Here is a 23,000-nt window from a genome sequence, read left to right on the forward strand (position 1 = left end):
GGAAATTTTGTCAAAATTTTATTTCTATAGGAAATTTTGTCAAAATTTTATTTCTATAGGAAATTTTATTTCTCTAGAAATTTTTGAACAATTTTAGTTCTAAATAATATAAAATTTTGTCAAAATTTTATTTCAATAGAAAATTTTATCAAACTTTTATTTCTACAGAAAATTTTGTCAACATTTTATTTCTATAGAAAATGTTGTCAAACTTGTATTTCTCTAGAAATTTTGTCAAAATTTTAGTTCTAAAGGCATTTTGTCAAAATTTTATTTCTATAGAAAATTTAGTCAAAATTTTATTTCTATAGAAAATTTTATCAAAATTTTATTTCTATAGAAAATTTTGTCAAAATTTTATTTCTAAAGACAATTTTGTCAAAATTTTATTTGTGTAGAAAATTTTGTTAAAATTTTCTTAAAATATTATTTCTATAGAAAATTTTCTTAAAATTTTATTTCTATAGAAAATTTTCTCAAAATTTTATTTCTATAAATTTTTTTCAAAATTTTATTGCTATAGAAAATTTTCTCAAAATTTTATTTCTATAGAAAAGTTTGTCAAAATTTTATTTCTATAGAAAATGTTGTCGACATTTTGGTTCTAATGACAATTTTGTCAAAATTTTATTTCTATAGAAAATTTTATCAAAATTTTATTTCTATAGAAAATTTTATGAAAAATTTTATTTCTATAGAAAATTTTATCAAAATTTTATTTCTATAGAAAATTTTGTCAAAATTTTATTTCTAAAGACAATTTTGTCAAAATTTTATTTGTGTAGAAAATTTTGTTAAAATTTTCTTAAAATATTATTTCTATAGAAAATTTTCTCAAAATTTTATTTCTATAGAAAAGTTTGTCAAAATTTTATTTCTATAGAAAATGTTGTCGACATTTTGGTTCTAATGACAATTTTGTCAAAATTTTATTTCTATAGAAAATTTTATCAAAATTTTATTTCTATAGAAAATTTTATGAAAAATTTTATTTCTATAGAAAATTTTATCAAAATTTTATTTCTATAGAAAATTTTCTTAAAATTTTATTTCTATAGACAATTTTCTCAAAATTTTATTTCTAATATAGAAAATTTTGTCAAAATTTTTATTTCTATAGAATTTTTTTTTCAAAATTTTATTTCTATAGAAAATTTTCTCAAAATTTTATTTCTATAGAAAATTTTCAAAATTTAGTTTTTATAGAAAATTTTGTCAAAATTTCATTTCTATAAAAATTTCTAAATTATCTCTTTTATGGAGAAGAATATTTTGCAAGATCTACCAAAACATCAAGAATTCTAGCAAACAATAACAAATCTAGCATTTTTGGCAGTATTCTACAAATTGTGGCATTCGTTGTGCTAGCTATTATCGTCAGTTCATTTGCCATTACGTGTCCACTTATTCCGGCACCCATATGATGCGGATCCTGTCGTATTGCTATACGGTACGCGATCGAACTGTAATGACTGTTATTGCTTTCTCGGCCCTACAACAATCTATGAAAACTGTTCACGTTCATTTTATTATAGCACGCACTTCTGCCCGCAGGATTGTGCTGTGGTCCGGTAATCGAAATAGGTTCTCTTCGATTTACTTCATACTAAAATCATTAATGAGTCCATTAATCATTTAAAATATTCCATAAAACATTGCCAATAGACTCATAATCCACCTATTTACAAAACCCAAAAATTATTTATTGGAATACCGAAATTTACTAAACCAAAAAATATAAAGACCTTGCCTCAATTCTATTTAATGGAGAAAATATATACCAATAATTTAAGAGCAGATAAAAACCAACTAATCTTCCGTTAAGGGCGCTAAAAAATAAATGTCCTTAACGATTTTGTTATTTTCCACAAAAAAAAAAACACAAAATTGATGGCTGACATACTAACAAGATAATGATAATGATTATTGGGTAAGTATTTATGGCCATCACTGTATCTGTATGTATATAAAAACAAACATACCATTTTATTAAAATATCACCGGATTTAGAAATCATTGATAAATGGTTTTTAAATTCCACAATGAATCCTTCAAAAAAAAAACAAAAATATCCGGAAATCTTTAGTGAAAAAATAAAGAAAAATCTTTAAAGAAAAATTTGCTGCAGGCATGGAACTGAAGAAATAAGTAATGAGACAGAGAGAGAGAGTCACAATACAAAGAAAAACACCCTATGACTATCACAGAGAACCAAAAACAATAGAGATAGAGAGAGTCTTAAAATATCCATTAGACTGAGAGAGTATAGCAACCATTCTATTGGACCTGGTAACAGAGAGTATGGTGTGTTGTTAGTTAGAGGTGAAAAAGTTACGACCAGTTGGACCACCTAGGAAACCCTCTGTATAAGAACTTCTTTTGGCAAATAGCCAAAACAGAGGGAAAAATCAAAAAACCACATACACACACACACTTCAAATATTTTTAAACCCTCTACATATGGACAACCATACATTTAAGTTTTTGTAATACAAAGCAAAATATTGCCGGAGAGTTAGAGAAAACAAAGGCAAAACAAATCCAAAGAGCATATTTTCATTGTGATGGAATTGAAAAATCACAACTGAGAGGGTCAAAATTTTGCCCAGAAAACTATCGTTTTGCCAAAGGAGAATATTTTAAGTGATTAGCGAGACTACCAACAAACCAAACAAAAATCCAAACTAAAGGTGTTTTTCCAAAAAGAGTATCCTTTTATAACCGGCTGTGCTGACATTTTAATGGGATACAAAAAGCACATGCACCAACCCCTGTTGTTTAACCAAATATCTATACAATAAGAGATTGTGAGCAGGAAATCAAGGGGATTGAGCTAAAACAAAAACACAACAGCATTCCGGTTTTTGGGAAAGTCCAAGTTAAATTGGGGAAACTCAGCAAATATATAGGCATGTGTGTATGTGGTGGAGACGAGGAATAAACAAACCCAACAAAAACAAAATCCAAATGACAGGACTATGACTGCAGTCATAGACCCCACCAAAAACAAAAACACAACATAGCCTGGCATAGACCACAGAAGCAGCAGTAGAAACAAACAAAAAAATGGAAAAATATAAATTTTCTGGCTATAGTTTATACGATGAAACTCACTAACACACACACTCACTCTCTCTCTGCTCGGAGCATGGTGAAAAGAGGTTAAGGGAGGTTTGGATACCTACTGCTCCCCCTGAAAATATAGTAGTTGAATGTACAACACCAATATTCACTCACACATATACACGCGCGTAAATATAGCAGTTTGTGTAGAATAGAGCCGAGTATGTAAAACAGTATGCGGGTATTCACACAGAAACGTATTTGTACACAGAGAAAAATCATTTGTATTGATTCGAAAGAGCAAGAGTCAATGGCAATCAAGTGGAATGGTACTTATTAAATAAAAATTATAGAAATACTTACAAAATTTCCTATAGAAATAAAATTTCGACAAAATTTTCTATAGAAATAAAATTTTGAAAAAATGTTCTATAAAATAAAATTTGGCAAAATTTTCTATAGAAATAAAATTTTGACAGAAATAAAACTTCGACAAAGTTTTCTATAGAAATAAAACTTTGACCAAATTTTATATAGAAATAAAATTTTGACAAAATTTTCTATAGAATAAAATATTGACAAAATTTTCTATACAAAAATATTTTGACAAAAATTTCTATAGAAATAAATTTTCTATAGAAAAAATATTATGACAAAAATTTCTATAGAAACAACATTTTCTACATAAGTAAAATTTTGACAAAATTTCCTATAAAATTAAAATTTAGACAAAATTTTCTATAGAAATAAAAGTTTGAAAATATTTTCTATAGAAATAAAATTTTGACAACATTTTCTATAGAAATAAAATTTTGACAAAATTTTCTATGAAATTAAAATTTTGACAAAATTTTCTATAGAAATAAAATTTTGACAAAGTTTTCTATAGAAATAAATATTTTGACAAAATTTTTGTATAGAAATAAAATTTTGACAAAACTTGCTATAGAAATAAAATTTTGACAAAATTTTTTATAGAAATAAAATTTTGACAAAATTTTTTATAGAAATAAAATTTTGACAAAATTTTTATAGAAATGAAATTTTGACAAAATTTTCTATAGAAATAAAATTTTGACAAAATTTTCGATAAAATTAAAATTTTGACAAAATTTTCTATAGAAATAAAATTTCGACAAAATTTTCTATAGAAATAAATATTTTGACAAAATTTTCTATATAAATAAAATTTTGATAAAATTTTCTATAGAAATAAAATTTTGACAAAATCTTCTATAGAAATAACATTTTGACATAATTTTCTATAAAAATAAAATTGTGACATAATTTTCTATATAAATAAAATTTTGACAAAATTTTCTATAAAATTAAAATTTAGACAAAATTTTCTATAGAAATAAAAGTTTGAAAATATTTTCTATAGAAATAAAATTTTAACAAAATTTTCTATAGAAGTAAAATTTTGACAAAATTTTTATAGAAATAAAATTTTTGCACAATTTTCTATAGAAATAAAATTTTGACAAAATTATCTATAGAAATAAAATTTTGACAAAATTTTCTATAGTAATAAAATTTTGAAAAATTTTCTATAGAAATAACATTTTGACAAAATTTTCTATAAAATTAAAATTTTGACAAAATTTTCTATAGAAATAAAATTTTGACACAATTTTCGATAGACATAAAATTTTGACAAAATTATCTATAGAAATAAGATTTAGACAAAATTTTCTATAGCAATAAAATTTAGACAAAATTTTCTATAGAAATAAAATTTAGACAAAATTTTCTATAATAGTAAAATTTTGGCACAATTTTCTATAGAAATAAAATTTTGACAAAATTTTCTATAAAAATCAAATTTTTACAAAATTTTCTATAGAAATAAAATTTGGACAAAATTTTCTATAAAATTAAAATTTTGACAAAATTTTCTATAGAAATAAAAGTTTGACAAAATTTGCTATAGAAATAAAATTTTGACACAATTTTTATAGAAATAAAATTTTGACAAATTTTGTATAGAAATAAAATGTTGACACAATTTTTATAGAAATAAAATTTTGACAAATTTTGTATAGAAATAAAATGTTGACACAATTTTTATAGAAATAAAATTTTGACAAAATTTTCTATAGAAATCAAATGTAGACAAAATTTTCTATAGAAATAAAATTTTGACAAAATTATCTATAGAAATAAAATTTAGACAAAATTTTCTATAGTAACAAAATTTTGGAAAAAGTTTCTATAGAAATAAAATTTTGACACAATTTTCTATAGAAATAAAATTTTGACAAAATTTTGTATAGAAATAAATTTTTGACACAATTTTCTATAGACATAAAATTTTGACAAAATTATCTATAGAAATAAAATTTAGACAAAATTTTCTATAGCAATAAAATTTAGACAAAATTTTCTATAGAAATAAAAATTTTGACAAAATTTTCTATAAAAGTAAAATTTTGGCACAATTTTCTATAGAAATCAAATTTTGACAAAATTTTCTATAAAAATCAAATTTTTACAAAATTTTCTATAGAAATAAAATTTGGACAAAATTTTCTATAAAATTAAAATTTTGACAAAATTGTCTATAGAAATAAAAGTTTGACAAAATTTTCTATAGAAATAAAATTTTGACAAAATTTTCTAAGAAATAAAATTTTGAACAATTTTCGATAGAAATTAAATTTTTGCAAAATTTTCTATAGAAATAAAATTATGACAAATTTTGTATAGAAATAAAATGTTGACAAAATTTTTATAGAAATAAAATTTTGACAAAATTTTCTATAGAAATCAAATGTAGACAAAATTTTCTATAGAAATAAAATTTTGACAAAATTATCTATAGAAATAAAATTTGGACAAAATTTTCTATAGTAATAAAATTTTGGAAAAAGTTTCTATAGAAATAACATTTTGACAAAATTTTCTATAAAATTAAAATTTTGACAAAATTTTCTATAGAAATAAAATTTTGACACAATTTTCTATATACATAAAATTTTGACAAAATTATCTATAGAAATAAAATTTAGACAAAATTTTCTATAGCAATAAAATTTAGACAAAATTTTCTATAGAAATAAAAATTTTGACACAATTTTCTATAAAAGTAAAATTTTGGCACAATTTTCTACAGAAATAAAATTTTGACAAAATTTTCTATAAAAATCAAATTTTTACAAAATTTTCTATAGAAATAAAATTTGGACAAGATTTTCTATAAAATTAAAATTTTGACAAAATTGTCTATAGAAATAAAAGTTTGACAAAATTTTCTATAAAATTAAAATTTTGACAAAATTTTCTATAGAAATAAAATTTTGACACAATTTTCTATAGATATAAAATTTTGACAAAATTATCTATAGAAATAAAATTTAGACAAAATTTTCTATAAAAGTACAATTTTGGCACAATTTTCTATAGAAATAAAATTTTGACAAAATTTTGTATAAAAATCAAATTTTTACAAAATTTTCTATAGAAATAAAATTTTCAATAAAATTAAAATTTTGACAAAATTTTCTATAGAAATAAAAGTTTGAAAAAATTTTCTATAGAAATAAAATTTTGACAAAATTTTCTAAGAAATAAAATTTTGAAAAATTTTCGATAGAAATTAAATTTTTGCAAAATTTTCTATAGAAATAAAATTTTGACAAATTTTGTATAGAAATAAAATGTTGACAAAATTTTTATAGAAATAAAATTTTGACAAAATTTTCTATAGAAATCAAATGTAGACAAAATTTTCTATAGAAATAAAATTTTGACAAAATTATCTATAGAAAAAAAATTTAGACAAAATTTGCTATAGTAATAAAATTTTGGAAAAAGTTTCTATAGAAATAAAATTTTGACACAATTTTCTATAGAAATAAAATTTTGACAAAATTTTGTATAGAAATAAAATTTTGGCAAAATTTTGTATAGAAATAAAATGTTGACAAAATTTTTATAGAAATAAAATTTTGACAAAATTTTTATAGAAATAAAATTTTGACAAAATTTTCTATAGAACAAATATTTTGACAAAAATTTCTATAGAATTTAATTTTTACAAAATCTTCTCTAGAAATAAAATTTTGACAAAATTTTCTATAGAAATAAAAATTTGAAAAAATATTCTAATGAAATAAAATTTTGACCAAATTTTATATAGAAATAAAATTTTGACAAAATTTTCTATAGAAATAAAATTTTTACAAAATTTTCTATAGAAAAAAATATTTTGACAAAAATTTCTATAGAAATAAAATTTTGAAAAAATGTTCTATAGAAAAGATATTATGACAAAAATTTCTATAGAAGCAACATTTTCTATATAAATAAAATTTTGACAAAATTTTCTATAAAATTAAAATTTAGACAAAATTTTCTATAGAAATAAAATTTTTACAAAATTTTCTATAGAAATAAAATTTTGACAAAATTTTGTATAGAAATAAAATTTTGACTAAATTATCTATAGAAATAAAATTTAGACAAAATTTTCTATAATAATCAAATTTTGACAAAATTTTCTATAGAACAAATATTTTGACAAACATTTCTATAGAAATTATATTGTGACAAATTTTCTATAGAAATAAAATTTTTACAAAATTTTGTATAGAAATAAAATTTTGACAACATTTTTATAGAAATAAAATGTTGACAAAATTTTCTATAGAAATAAAATTTTGAGAAAATTTTCTATAGAAATAAAATTTTGACAAAATTTTGAATAGAAATAAAATTTTGACAAAATTTTGTATAGAAATAAAATGTTGACAAAATTTTTATAGAAATAAAATTTTGACAAAATTTTCTATAGAACAAATATTTTGACAAGCATTTCTATAGAAATTAAATTTTTACAAAATCTTCTATAGAAATAAAATTTTGACAAAATTTTCTATAGAAATAAAATTTTGACAAAACATTCTAAAGAAATAAAATTTTAACCAAATTTTCTATAGAAATAAAATTTTGACAAAATTTTCATTAGAAAAAAATATTTTGACAAAATTTTCTATAGATATAATAAAATTTTGACAAAATTTTGTATAGAAACAAAATGTTGACAAAATTTTTATAGAAATAAAATTTTGACAAAATTTCCTATAGAGACAAAATTTTGAAAAAATTTTCTATAGAAATAAGATTTTGACAAAATTTTCTATAGAAATAAAATTTTGACAAAATTTTCTATAGAAATACAATTTTGACAACATTTTCTATAGAAATAAAATTTTGACAAAATTTTTATAAAAATAAAATTTTGGCACAATTTTCTATAGAAATAAAATTTTGTTGTTTTTTCATTTCAGCTTAAAACAACACTGAAAAAAACAACAACAATGCTTAAAGACCAAAACCAACAATAACAAAACAAAACGATTGGAAATAAAATTTTGACAAAATTTTCTATAGAAATAAAAGTTTGACAATATTTTCTATAGAAGTAAAAGTTGGACAAAATTTTCTATAGAAATAAAATTTTGACAAAATTTTCTATAGAAATTAAATTTTACAAAATTATCTATAGAAATAAAATTTAGACAAAATTTTCTATAGTAATAAAATTTTGAAAAAAATTTCTATAGAAACAAAATTTTGTATAGAAATAAAATTTTGACAAAATTTTCTATAGAAATAAAATTTTTACAAAATTTTGTATAGAAATAAAATTTTAACAAATTTTTTATAGAAATAAAATGTTTACAAAATTTTCTATAGAAATAAAATTTTGACAAAATCTAATATATAAAATTAAGTCGGGTTTTCCTGACTCAATAACTGCAGAACGCACGAACCGATTTCCACAGTTTTGATTTCGTTGGAAAGGGCTCCGTAAGGTTTATAGCAAAGAAATGTCAAAAAAAACGTTTAAACGAAAAAGCGGGAAGCCCTTTTTTGTACAGCGCCATCTCTGAAGCAACTCCAGAACGCACGAACCGATTTCCACGGGTTTGCATTCGTTGGAAAGGTCTCTATGAGGTTTATAATTCAAGAAAATGTTCAACGGAAAAGCGGGGAAATCCGTTTGTTCATACAGCGCACATTACATAAATTTATAATTTGAATTCATCGCAGTTGCTTTTGTTATAAAATAATTTTATTTTTTCACATGAAAAATGTTCGGAGGATGTAGAGGGCAATCATGCGGTGAAAATATGGTACCTCATTTTTTGATATCTGGTGAGGGAGGGGAACATCCCCTTGCCCGACTTTTTCAAACTTGGGCCAAAGTTCTCCGATTTGGGTGAAATTTCCAAGGAAGTTTAGGGGTGATGTCTAGACAAGGTCCCACTAATTTATTTTTCGATATTTGGTCACCGAGGTGGACCACCCCTTTATACGATTTTTGTTTAAAGTACAGTAAAAAACAAAAATTCTCTGATTTACTTGAGATTTACAGAGAACACGAAGTTATTATGGGGTACCAGATTTTTGATATTCTCCGTGTCCAAATTTTCTATAGAAAAAAAAATTTTGTCAAAATTTTCTAACTATTCAATATTTTTAAAATAAAACTTAAAAATACATAATAAAAACATTTCTTTCCGAAGAAAAAAATGTGGACCAAAAACTTCACAATTAGATTTTTAAATATGGTAGTTTTTTGGTAATTTTTCTTTAAATATTGTTAGATTGTTTTTTGGCTCGAGTGACAACTGTAATGGGGGCACTTTTTAGAAATTCCCAATGGTAACACCGGTTATGATCCCACAATCGTATGCATTGATTGTACAATCATATACCATGATTGCACAGTCATGATCGACTGTATTTTGTGAATATTTTTTTTTCTTTTTAGAGAAATTAGGCTAATGCAATTCTAAAAGTCGATTAATTTTGAAAATAATGAACTTGATTAATCGAAAATAAATGTTACGAAATGACACCTTCAAAGTCGATTAATGGAAGGATGGACTTGATTTTGTTTTGGTGTGCCATGATGTTTTTTTTTTTGTGTTCCAAATATAAACACGAAATTTCCTTAGCATATCGACTAATCGATTTTAAGCAATATGAAAACTCGATGACTATACGAGATTCTAAAACTTAAGATTTGATTTTCGATTATTTGATCGCAAGTCTAAGTGAGTATGCAATTGAATTTTCTTTCTTTTGGTATACCAAGGTTAGTATACCTAAGCTCGAAATTTCCTCAGCATCTGATGTCAGTTTATCGATTTTTAGCCATATGAAAAGTCGATAACTCTATTCTAAAACTTATGGAAAGTCGATAAGACATTTTTGAAAATCACAAAAGCTACTAGCGAAATTTAACACCAACATACAGGGAAGGAATATTATTACCCCAAAACGGTTTCATAAGCAAAATGTTATTTTTGTACAGTGAACATGGAACATGTTTGTCGCAACCATGTTATTTGCTTGGCAAACATGTATATGTTTAACGAGAAAACAACATCCCAGCAAAACAAAAATTGGAAGTTATTTCAAAGGCACAACTTTAAAAGCACTTCCAGAAGATGCACTCCCAATGAAGTTCTTTATTTTAACTACCCAGGAGGGAGCCACCGTGGTGCAATGGTTAGCATGCCCGCCTTGCATACACAAGGTCGTGGGTTCGATTCCTGCTACGACCGAACACCAAAAAGTTTTTCAGCGGTGGATTATCCCACCTCAGTAATGCTGGTGACATTTCTGAGGGTTTCAAAGCTTCTCTAAGTGGTTTCACTGGAATGTGGAACGCCGTTCGGACTCGGCTATAAAAAGGAGGTCCCTTGTCATTGAGCTTAACATGGAATCGGGCAGCACTCAGTGATAAGAGAGAAGTTCACCAGTGTGGTATCACAATGGATTGAATAGTCTAAGTGAGCCTGATACATCGGGCTGCAACATAACCTAACCTAGCCTAACCTAACTACCCAGGAAGTTCTTTTAAATCAATTATAATTATATTATATTATAATTATAAAAAAAAATTATTTATTTGATAAAATATCATAGAATTTTTTTAATTTACATCCAAAATTTTGATTTCGGATCACACCTAAAAAAGTGATGCAATTTCAGTGCAACGGCTGTTGGAATGGAGAACTTCCGTCCTATGACAAGCCCATGTTAAATTCATCGCTTCTACGTCAATTTTCGCTTCTACGTCACTTCCGGATCCAAAAAGAACATTTTGGTTACTTTTTTGGCGACGCTTTTTTTGCTGGGATATTGCTCTTAAAACATTTGATCATATTCCTTCTCTGGTTGAAGAAAAGGCAAATTCCTATTATTCTGAGAAAAATTCTATTGCTGGAAATCGATTTTCGATTATTTGAAGTCTAAGAGAGTAGATCGTTATTAAAATGTATGAAAAGTCGAATAATAATTTGTTAAAAATCATGAAAGCCACGAGGAGAAATTTAACATATACCAAAAGCATTCCATATGTTATTCTGTGAAAAAGTCGATTACTGCAAAATCGATTTTCGATTATTTGATCCCAAGTCTAATTGAGTATGTAAATCAATTGATTTGCTTCGGCAATTTCCAGTACACTTTATGATACTCAAAATTTTCTCACCATCAACTGACGATTAATCGATTTTAAACCGTATGAAAAGTCGATAACGCTATTCCAAAAAATTATGAAAATTCAATTAAAAATTTTTGAAAATCACGAACGCCACTAGACGAAAAGGCTATTTCCAGTTATTGTGAAAACAAAAAACGATTAATGAAAAAATCAAAAATCGATTAGTGAAAAAATCAAAAATCGATTAATGAAAAAATCGATTTTCGATTTTTTTCAATCAATAATCCAACTGATAATCTAACCAAATCCATTACGGATTTGTTTTTCTTCGGTGTATTAACCCAGCAGAAAAATGGAGCACTATTTCAGCAGGATTGTAAGGGAGAGAATCAGTACCAACTGCTTACAAAACAATCGAATCAGCGCTGATTTTTTGTGGGCGATGACCCGATTTAGAGCAGATTCTACATAGCGCTGATATAATTGCTCATTTTAATAGAAATATTGCTCTTCCCAGCAACAAATACTTCAGCAGTAAGAGTTTAGTTGCGCTTGTTGGTATACAAAAAAGTAGGCAGTGCATCCACACTGCATGAATCGGTGGCAATAACGTAAACGAGTAATCAATCTAGGTTATGATCATTCGTTTACGTTATTTCAACCAATTCATGCAGTATAGATGCACGAAAGGTAGCGCTGTTCTATTTCACACCAACAATGCTATACTCAAGATTATATATGACTTCTGAGCAATATTTCTATTAAAATGAACAATTATATCAGCGCTATGTAGAAGCTGCTCTAAATCGGGATATCGCCCACAAAAATCTGCGCTGATTCGGTTGTTTTGTAAGCAGTTGGCACTGCCTCTCTCCCTTACAATCAGCGGTGCCAACTCTGACGATTTTTCGTCATTTTGACGATTTTTGATGGTAAATTTTGCCTTTGACGATTTGACGACGATTTTAAACAACGTAGTTATGAGTTGACGATTTTTTTAAATGCTCGACACAAGTGTTTCTTTTTAACGTTTTTTATGACGATTTGACGATTTTTCAAAGTGATGTAGTTATAAGTTGACGAATTTCATAAGGTGTAATGTAAACAAGCTTTTTTAATCTCAAAATATGACAAATTATATGTAGCTTGCTCCCAACCGTCTCCAATGTAGAAAGAAATTTCAAAGCAATCAATATAAATAAACCTAAAATGCGGAATTCCTTTGAAACTTAAACATTGCAAGGTATTCTTGTGTCTTGGTTTAGTTAAATTCACTTTATTCATTACCGATAATAGAAATAATACAAATTATACACGAGCCAGTAATAAGGATTTAAATTCGCTTGGAGAATATGACATTTTTCTGTCAAGAAATTTTTGTTAAACAATGTAGTACATGTAGTCACAATCAGAAATATTACTTTTAATTAATTAAAAATTTAATTTAATTAATCTTCGTTTAAAAAACTGGAAACTAGATGACTTAATTAGAGGGTTAAACGGAATTATTAATGTTTTTTAATAAAACTTTTAATGTGTTCCCTTTTCAGCTATTTTATGGGTGACGATTTTTTGACGAATTTTTTGGTACAAATTGACGATTTTGACGAAAAATATTTTAAAAATTGACGATTTTCAGCCCAAAGAAGTTGGCACCTCTGCTTACAATCCTGCTGAAATAGTGCTCCATTTTTGCTGGGTTACTGCAGAAGTATTTTTTGCTGGGAAGGTTCGTTGTATATAAACTTTTGTTGGATATTTCATTTGTTCGTTATTTCGCCTTTTTATTGTTTATTTTTTCGAAACAACAATAAAACATAGCTAAAAAGAAGAAAATGAGAAAAAAAAATCATCATCATGGCTCGCCTTTACAACCGCTCTCACAGCCCAATGAAAGCAACAAAGAAAACTCAAGGCTTCAAGGGATCTTCTAGTGGCCCACCACCCTCGCCTAGCAAGTAGTAGCACATGTACAACATGAACTGAAATGGCAAGAAAGCAGTCAAACCCGCAAGGTTTTTGAGAATAATTTATGAAGAATACAACAGGACCAAAAAGAAAAGCAACAAAAACAAAATGCCAAAAAGGAAAAAAGAAAGAAAAAAACACAAGAGCCACGAATAAAATGTATGGGCCAAGGACTGACTGCTGACTGGGTTTGTTGGGGATAGAAATAAAAAGACCCCCACCCTGCACCCCACCAAAAAAATGGAAAGCACTTCTCCATTTCAATGTAAAGATATGCTAGCCATATATAAGTCAGTCGTCATCCTCGTTGTCGTCATCATCATCATCACCACCACCATCCTCGTTCTTATCCTCATCATGGTCCTCAGCAATAATAAACAATGGTGTAGTAGATTCTTCTTCATTATTATCAACAGAGCCAGCAATGAGAGACGAGCCATGATTTTCCATAGTCCTCACCTACCTTCGTGTCCAGAAGAATGCATTCATTTTATTCATTACGAAAACCCTGATCGCCCTAGCTTTTATTCCTTCCCGGTTCTCAGGAGATACCGACCAGGCCACTGCGGCAGGAGATGTCAGAGGGTTTTGATAAAAACAAAAAACGAAACAAAATTGAGAAAAAAAAACTCTTCTTTTATATTGTCACTTTAACACTTAAAAGAGGATACCAAGGCAATATCTTGGGAATCTTGAAGGATATTCATACGCCATGCAAACTCCCATATGGGCATTGTAGTGTAGAAATCTTTACAATACTTTACCGGTTGCTTACCCATTTGTGATACCGCACACGCCTGCCATCCTTTTGGAAATTACCATCAAAGGCTATGAACTGAAAGACCAGTGTCAAAGCATGTATTGTTTTAAGATTTATTTCATACAAAGGACGAAAGTGGTTACAAATTACTCAAAGACTTCATATGAAGGCAAATAGGAGGACGAGTCAATGAAAGAAATTAAAGATCGATATATCCATGACAAATGATTAGAAAGAATTCACCTTCTCACATATTGGTCTTTTTTTGAAAAAACTATTTAACTCCTTTGAGGCTAGGTTGGATGAAAACAATCACAGGTAGTCCATAGATTGAGTTGATCCATAGCTTTAAAACTCCCAAGGATTTCGTGTTACAGTTTATTGTGTGCCACAAAAATAAGGATACCGAAATTAAAGATGTCTCATTAATGCTGAATAATTTCTAAAAAGTTGCATAAATGTATCATTTGCCACAAAATGTGGCACATTAATTTAAAAAAGTAGCACAGTTTTGTGTGATTAGAACGAATTAAATGATAAAAATTTCAGTATAGAATTGTAAAACACCGTTTTCAAATAAGATCTATTTAATTAATTTATATTAATTAACTTTTCAACCATTTTACCACCATAAACAAATTCTATAGAAAACGTCATTTCTATAGAAAATCTTGTCAAAATTTTATTTCTATAGAAAATTTTGTCAAAATTTTATTTCTATACAATTTTTTTTTTACATTTTATTTCTATAGAAATTTTTGTCGAAATTTTATTTCTATAGAAAATTTTATTAAAATTTTATTTCTATAGAAAATTTTGTCTAAATTTTATTTCTATAGAAAATTTTGTCAATTTTTTTTACGGAAACTTTTCTCAAAATTTTATTTCTATTGAAAATTTTGTCAAAATTTTATTTCTATTGAAAATTTTGTTCAAAATTTTATTTCTATAGAAAATTTTGTCAAACTTTTATTTTTATAGAAAATTTTGGCAAAATTTTATTTCTAAAGAAACTGTTGTCAAAATTTTATTTCTATAGAATATTTTGTTAAAATTTTATTACTGTAGAAAATTTGGTCAAAATTTTATTTCTATAGAAAATTTTGTCAAAATTTTATTTCTAAAAAAAATTTTGTCAAAATTTTATTTCTACCAAAATTTTGTCACAATTTTATTTCTATAGAAAATTTTGTAAATTTTGTTTTTACGGAAAATTTTGTCAAAATTTTGTCAATTTTTTACGGAAAATTTTGTCAAAATTTTATTTCTATAGAAAACTTCTGACGAAAATTTTGTCAAAATTTTATTTCTATAGAAAATTTGTTTCAAAATTTTATTTCTATTTGTCAAAATTTTATTTCTATAGAATATTTTGTCAAAATTTTATTTCTATAAAAATTTTATTTCTACAGAAAATTTTGCTCAAAATTTTATCTCTATAGAAAATTTTGTCAAAATTTTATTTCTATAGAATATTTTGTCAAAATTTTATTTCTATAGAATATTTTGTCAAAATTTTATTTCTATAGAATATTTTGTCAAAATTTTATTTCTATAGAAAATTTTATTTCTACAGAATTTTTTTTTTAAATTTTATTTCTATAGAAAATTTTGTCAAAATTTTATTTCTATAGAATATTTTGTCAAAATTTTATTTCTACAGAAAATTTTGCTCAAAATTTTATTTCTATAGAAAATTTTATTTCTATAGAAAATTTTATTTCTATAGAAAATTGTTTCAAAATTTTATTTCTATTGAAAATTTTGTGAAAATTTTATTGTATAGAATATTTTATTTCTATAGAAAATTTTATTTCTATAGAAATTTTTGTCAAAATTTTATTTCTATAGAAAATTATATTTCTATAGAAAATTTTATTTCTATAGAAAATTTTGTCAAAATTTTATTTTGACAGAAAATTTTGGTAAAACATTATTTCTATAGAAAATTTTGCCAAAATTTTATTTCTACTGAAAGTTTTGTCAAAATTTGATTGTATAGAAAATTTTATTTCTATAGAAAATTTTGTCAAAATTCTATTTCTATAGAAAATTTTGTCAAAATTTTTTTTTCTACAGAAAATTTTGGCAACATTTTATTTCTATAGAAAATTTTATTAAAATTCTATAGAAAATTTTGTCAAAATTTTATTTCAATTTTCTTTTTTGTCAAAATTTTATTTCTAAATAAAATTTTCTTAAACTTTTATTTCTAAATAAAATTTTGTTCAACATTTTATTTCTATAGAAAATTTTGCCAAAATTTCTATAGAAAATGTTGTCTAAGTTTTATTTATATAGATTTTTTTTTAAATTTTATTTCTATAGAAAATTTTGTAAAAATTTTATTTCTATAGAAAACTTCTACACAAAATTTTTTTCAAAATTTTATTTCTATAGAAAAATTTGTCAAAATTTTTGAAAAAAAAAATTAATTTCTAAGAAAATTTTTGCAAAATTGTATTTCTATAGAAAATTTTTGCAAAATTTTATATCTATAGAACATTTTTGCAAAATTTTATTTCTATAAAAATTTTTTGCAAAATTTTATTTCAATAGAAAATTTTTGCAAAATTTTATTTCTATAAAAAATTTTGTCAACATTGAGGAAGAGGAAGCACGCTCAAAATAAATCCAGCCAACTGCACTCAAATCGATGATTTGATGGTGGCAAAGGAAAAGAGAGACGAAATTTTATGTCTGTAGAAAATTTTGTCGAAGGTTTATCTACTATAGAATATTTCATTTGCATGCTTTGAGGCGGAACACTTGTCCACTTAGAATATTACGTCACAAAACGGTATTTTTCACAAATGCAGTATTCGAATAGTAAACTAGATTATTTTTTAAGACACCGAGGATATTCGTAATTTTAACGGACACAATGTATAAAACCCTGACATTATAAATAAATGTTATTTAAATAGCACAATATGACGAAAAGGTGGCACAAATATGTAAGAAGTATCACATTTAGTGGCACAAAAGCCAAAGCATTTCTATAGATACAAATTTTTAGAAATAAAATTGTGAAAAAATTTCTATAGATAAAAATTTTTCCAAAATTGTATTTCTATAGAAAACTTTGTCAAAATATTATTTCTATTGAAAATTTTGTCAAAATGTTATTTCTATAGAAAATTATCTTAACATTTTATTTCTATAAAAAATTTTGTCAAAATTCTATTTCTATTGAAAATTTTGTCAAAATGCTATTTCTATAGAAAATTTTGTCAAAATTCTATTTCTATTGAAAATTTTGTTAAAATGCTATTTCTATAGAAAATTTTGTCAAAATTCTATTTCTATTGAAAATTTTGTCAAAATTTTATTTCTATAGAAAATTTTGTCAAAAATTTAATTTCTATAGAAAATTTTCTCAAAATTGTATTTCTATAGAAAACTCTGTCATAATTTAATTACTATATAAAGTTTTGTTAAAATTTTATTTCTGTAGAAAATTTTCTCAAAACTATATTTCTATAGAAAATTTTGTTAAAATTTTATTTCTATAGAAAATTTTTGTCAAAATTTTATTTCTATAGAAAATTTTGTCAAAATTTTATTTCTATAGAAAATTTTGTCAAACTTTTATTTCTATAGAAAATATTGTCAAAATGTATAAAACAATGTATAAAAAATCTGACATTATAAACAAATGTTATTTAAATAGCACAGTATGACGAAAAGGTGGCACAAATATGTAAGAAGTATCACATTTAGTGGCACAAGAAAAAAGTGGCACAAAAGCCAAAGCATTTCTATAGATAAAAATTTTAGGAAATAAAATTGTGAAAAAATTTCTATAGTTAAAAATTTTTCCAAAATTGAATTTCTATAGAAAACTTTGTCAAAATATTATTTCTATTGAAAATTTTGTTCAAAATTTTATTTCTACAGAAAATTTTGTCAAAATTTTTTTTCTATAGAAAATTTTGTCAAAAATTTCATTTCTATAGAAAATTTTGTCAAAATTTTATTTCTATAGAAAATTTTGTCAAAATTTTATTTCTATAGAAAATTTTGTCAAAATTTTATTTCTATAGAAAATTTTGTCAAAATTTTATTTCTATAGAAAATTTTGTCAAAATTTTATTTCTAAATAAAATTTTCTCAAAATTTTATTTTTAAATAAAATTTTCTCAAACTTTTGTTTCTATAGAAAACTCTATCATAATTTAATTACTATATAAAGTTTTGTTAAAATTTTATTTCTATAGAAAATTTTCTCAAAATTTTATTTCTAAATAAAATTTTCTCAAACTTTTATTTCTATAGAAAATTTTCTCAAAATTTTATTTCTATAGAAAATTTTGTTAAAATTTTATTTCTATAGAAAATTTTTGTCAAAATTTTATTTCTATAGAAAATTTTGTCAAAATTTTATTTCTATAGAAAATTTTGTCAAACTTTTTTTTCTAAATTTTGTCAAAATTTTATTTCTATAGAAAATTTTGTCAAAATTTTATTTCTATAGAAATTGAATATTTTTTTAACTCAGTTAAGACTTTAATTGGAAAAATGTTCGAGAAATTGTTTTCTCTGCATGCCGAGCCAAAAATTGCAGATTGATCCAATAACTTGTGATAAGTCGATTTAATCCAATTTTTTTTTTTGAAAAAATAAATAAATTAAGTTTGACATAAACAAGAAATTGTCGAAGAACGATGAAATGTTTCCGGAAATTTGCCGCTTTGTTTTAAAAATTAGAAATTAAAAAAAAAAACTTTCTTTGCACTTTTGACAAATATTATTCATTAAATATTACCAAAATTTGATTGGAAAATATTCATATATTATATTTATTTATTTATTAACATCTTTTTCTATTTTGTTAGCACTCTTCAACCTTTTATTTTGTAAAATTTTATAAAAATGGATTTGTCTGAATTTTTGTTGTTTTTTTTTTGTTTTTTTTTTTTTTTTTGGTATATATATGGCTCCAAATATTTCGAGTTTTGCACTTTAGGAAAATATTTGTCACATATTAATAATTTAAATATTTATTTATTTTTTTTTTGTAGGTGTTTTGTTTGCGATTTCTCTAGTTAATTATAAAATTCGTATAGAATTTTTCATAATTTATATTTTGCTGGAACACGAAACTATATTTTTTTTACAAAAACTCTAAAAAAAATTGATTGATACAATTTCCATATTTCTACGATTTTTTTAGAGAAAATTATATCGTATATTTTTTATTATAATTTCCTTAATATTTTATAAATATATTAATCAAATTATATTTTTAATTAGTATTAATCAAATTATATTTTTAATTAATATTATATTATTATTTAATTAATATTATCACAAATGTACTAGCTGGCTATCTATCAAAGACACGAAAATTTCGGATGTAACATTCTCATAAGATATCTTCTCTTGCACCACTGACATTTGTTTTCCAAAAAAATTTAAAATTTTCCAGAATATTCCATTCAATTTCAGAAGATGTGTATTTTTTAGAAAAAACGATATATTTTTTATATTTTTTTAATTGTCAAAAAATATATATATATATATACATTTCAAAAACGAATAAATAGCAACACTGCATTTTTTTTTTTAATTCCACTTTTTGGTAATATTTTTTGTTGTTGATTTTTAAAAATTATTATTTCTTTTTGTTTTAATATTAAATAAAACCAATTTTTTTTTATATATTTTATATGTATAAGATTCTATACCTTTTTGTTATTCAAGGAAATCCACAATTTTTTTTTACTTTTGATCTAATTGCCATCAATGAGAATTTTTGGTTTGTGTTTTCTCAATTTCTTTAAATTTCTTCAAGTATTTTTTTTTTTGTTATTTTCACTCACTTTTATTTCTTATACACTTTACTTGTATGTGAATTAATTAAAACACAGCAGTAGAGATTCACAGATTCTTTAAATTCTTTTCACTTGTTTTTTTTCCTCTTTTCTTGCTTGCAGACTTTCTTTTTTTTTGCTTGTATTTGTATTCTGAGATTCTTTTTTTTATAGACAGCAAACACACTGTGCCTTAAATTGATAAATGGATAAACACCACACGCGTACCGTTGCTGTTCATATTAGAATTGCTACTCAACGTTTATTACGGCCTGAATCCAACTGACGATTAAACCAGAGACAATGCAGTTAATTTCATTTGAGCACAAGGCTCTCAATAGATGACAAACAACAACGGCGACGACGTCGTCGTTGACCACACACAAGGAGTGTTTTGTTTCATTTAGCACAATGTTCCCCCACGCTTTGCAAAAACAAAAACACAATAAAGTTGAACTTGCGCTTTCGATAGAACTCTGCTCAAATTTCCTCTATCATAAGTTCATCTCTTGTTATTGGCAAAATGGCATGCGTCAGTTATTCGCTTTTTCTCTCTTGGTATTATTTGGATTTTTATGTTACTTTTCTTCTCTTTGTTTTGATAGTTTAAAAAATTTGTTTTTTTTTTTTGCAAATTCTATATCTCCACATGTTCTCGTATTATACAATATTTGTTATCATCATTATGTTCATTATCATCAATTGGTATATATAGTAGAGTTGCCAAATCTATGTTTTTACTTAAAGGTAAATTTTTATACCCAGCACCATAGAATGGTGACGGGGGTATAATAAATATGATGACATCCACCATAGAATTTGGCGTTTCGTCAAATGGGTCTTTGTAATTTGAAAACGTATAAATAAAGATTTGCCACCGTATTTTGATATCTTGAGCATATAGACAACGTAATTTCTATCGACTGTAACAAGAATTAAAATCCTAGTCAAATATATGTATAAACCTTATACCCTGCCAGCATTTCAAAGTTGCATTTCATCCTCATCGCTACCACAGACTCGTAAGTGGCACTACAAAAATCGCCAACAGTGATGGGGGGAAACGTATCAAAAAATACAAAATGTACATGAAAGTATTTTGCCATCACTATTGTTACAAGAGCCATTTTATATTTTGTGAAGCACCAAGCGCAACTAGCTTATTATAATTTATTTAAATAAAAACGAAAATGAAGTGCTGAAAACCTACACTCAAAAAAAAGTTTACTTGGATCCAAGGATTTTGACCGTCCTTTAAGGATTTTGGTATTGATTACGAGCCAAAGATGCGGCTTCCATAAAATAAATTTAGGATGGATAAAGTTAAAATTGGATACAGATCTCATTCATCGAATTTTTATTCTCTGTTTGCTATATATTAATAAAGGTATTCATGTACAAACAAATTCCAGTTTCAAAATCGAAATTATGCCAAGTACTTCAAAGTAAAAACTGTTTTCTTAATGCTAAAAAACTTTAAACCAAAGATGCAAATCTTTAAAATAAGTCTTAGCCTATATTTGAAGCAGTTTTATCTTAAATTTAAAAATTCAATATGTCAGTTGAGTTAGAGACGATTTCTTTAAATTAAAAATGTTTTTCTTTATTTTAAGGAACATTTGCCTTACTTCAAGGATCTACAACTTCAACAGAGGGACGCAAAATTTCAAGATTTCTGTCCTAAATTTAATGAAAAAAATTTTTGAAACAAGGATATAAACCTTCTTTTAATTAAAAATTCATTATTTTAAAGAATTTTGTCTTTAGCATTTTTTGATCGTTTGAAAGGGATCTAATTGGCGTCGTTCTAAATTTATCTAAAAAGGCACCTAATAATTGCACTCATGCGATACTTTTCTCTAGTAACTTGTCGTGGTACATTTTATCAATAGTGACGCCACTTTTGCGAGGAGTTTTGGATATCGTATACGACAGTTTTTGACCTGATGGGGATTCTCAGAAGTGCCGCCAAATTCAAAAAATGTTGGCAGGGTATAGGCCGAATCTCCTTTTTCCTTAATGAGCTTTTAGATGATAAATTATATCATTTTTATACCCTCCACCATAGGATGGGTGGTATATAAACTTTGTCATTCCGTTTGTAACACATCGAAATATTGATCTAAGACCCCATAAAGTATATATATTCTGGGTCGTGGTGAAATTCTGAGTCGATCTGAGCATGTCCGTCCGTCTGTTGAAATCACGCTAACTTCCGAACGAAACAAGCTATCGACTTGAAACTTGGCACAAGTAAAGGGTGATTTGTTAAGAGCTTGATAACTTTTTTTTTAAAAAAAACGCATAAAATTTGCAAAATCTCATCGGTTCTTTATTTGAAACGTTAGATTGGTCCATGACATTTACTTTTTGAAGATAATTTCATTTAAATGTTGACCGCGGCTGCGTCTTAGGTGGTCCATTCGGAAAGTCCAATTTTGGGCAACTTTTTCGAGCATTTCGGCCGGAATAGCCCGAATTTCTTCGGAAATGTTGTCTTCCAAAGCTGGAATAGTTGCTGGCTTATTTCTGTAGACTTTAGACTTGACGTAGCCCCACAAAAAATAGTCTAAAGGCGTCAAATCGCATGATCTTGGTGGCCAACTTACCGGTCCATTTCTTGAGATGAATTGTTCTCCGAAGTTTTCCCTCAAAATGGCCATAGAATCGCGAGCTGTGTGGCATGTAGCGCCATCTTGTTGAAACCACATGTCAACCAAGTTCAGTTCTTCCATTTTTGGCAACAAAAAGTTTGTTAGCATCGAACGATAGCGATCGCCATTCACCGTAACGTTGCGTCCAACAGCATCTTTGAAAAAATACGGTCCAATGATTCCACCAGCGTACAAACCACACCAAACAGTGCATTTTTCGGGATGCATGGGCAGTTCTTGAACGGCTTCTGGTTGCTCTTCACTCCAAATGCGGC

General features: G+C 25.2%; 1 protein-coding gene across 1 annotated transcript in view; it reads right to left on the reverse strand.

Moving 5' to 3' along the window:
* The window catches only part of Sema1a (semaphorin 1a), a 1,157,214-nt gene extending 1,136,461 nt beyond the window's left edge, over positions 1-20,753 (reverse strand). Inside the window, exon 1 of the mRNA XM_075293762.1 lies at positions 19,946-20,753. The gene's annotated coding sequence lies outside the window, so the exon portion shown is untranslated. The remainder of the gene's footprint in view (positions 1-19,945) is intronic.
* Positions 20,754-23,000: the final 2,247 nt, after the last annotated feature.

Source organism: Haematobia irritans, chromosome 2 (genome assembly GCF_050003625.1).
Source record: "Haematobia irritans isolate KBUSLIRL chromosome 2, ASM5000362v1, whole genome shotgun sequence".
NCBI classification, from domain to species: domain Eukaryota; kingdom Metazoa; phylum Arthropoda; class Insecta; order Diptera; family Muscidae; genus Haematobia; species Haematobia irritans.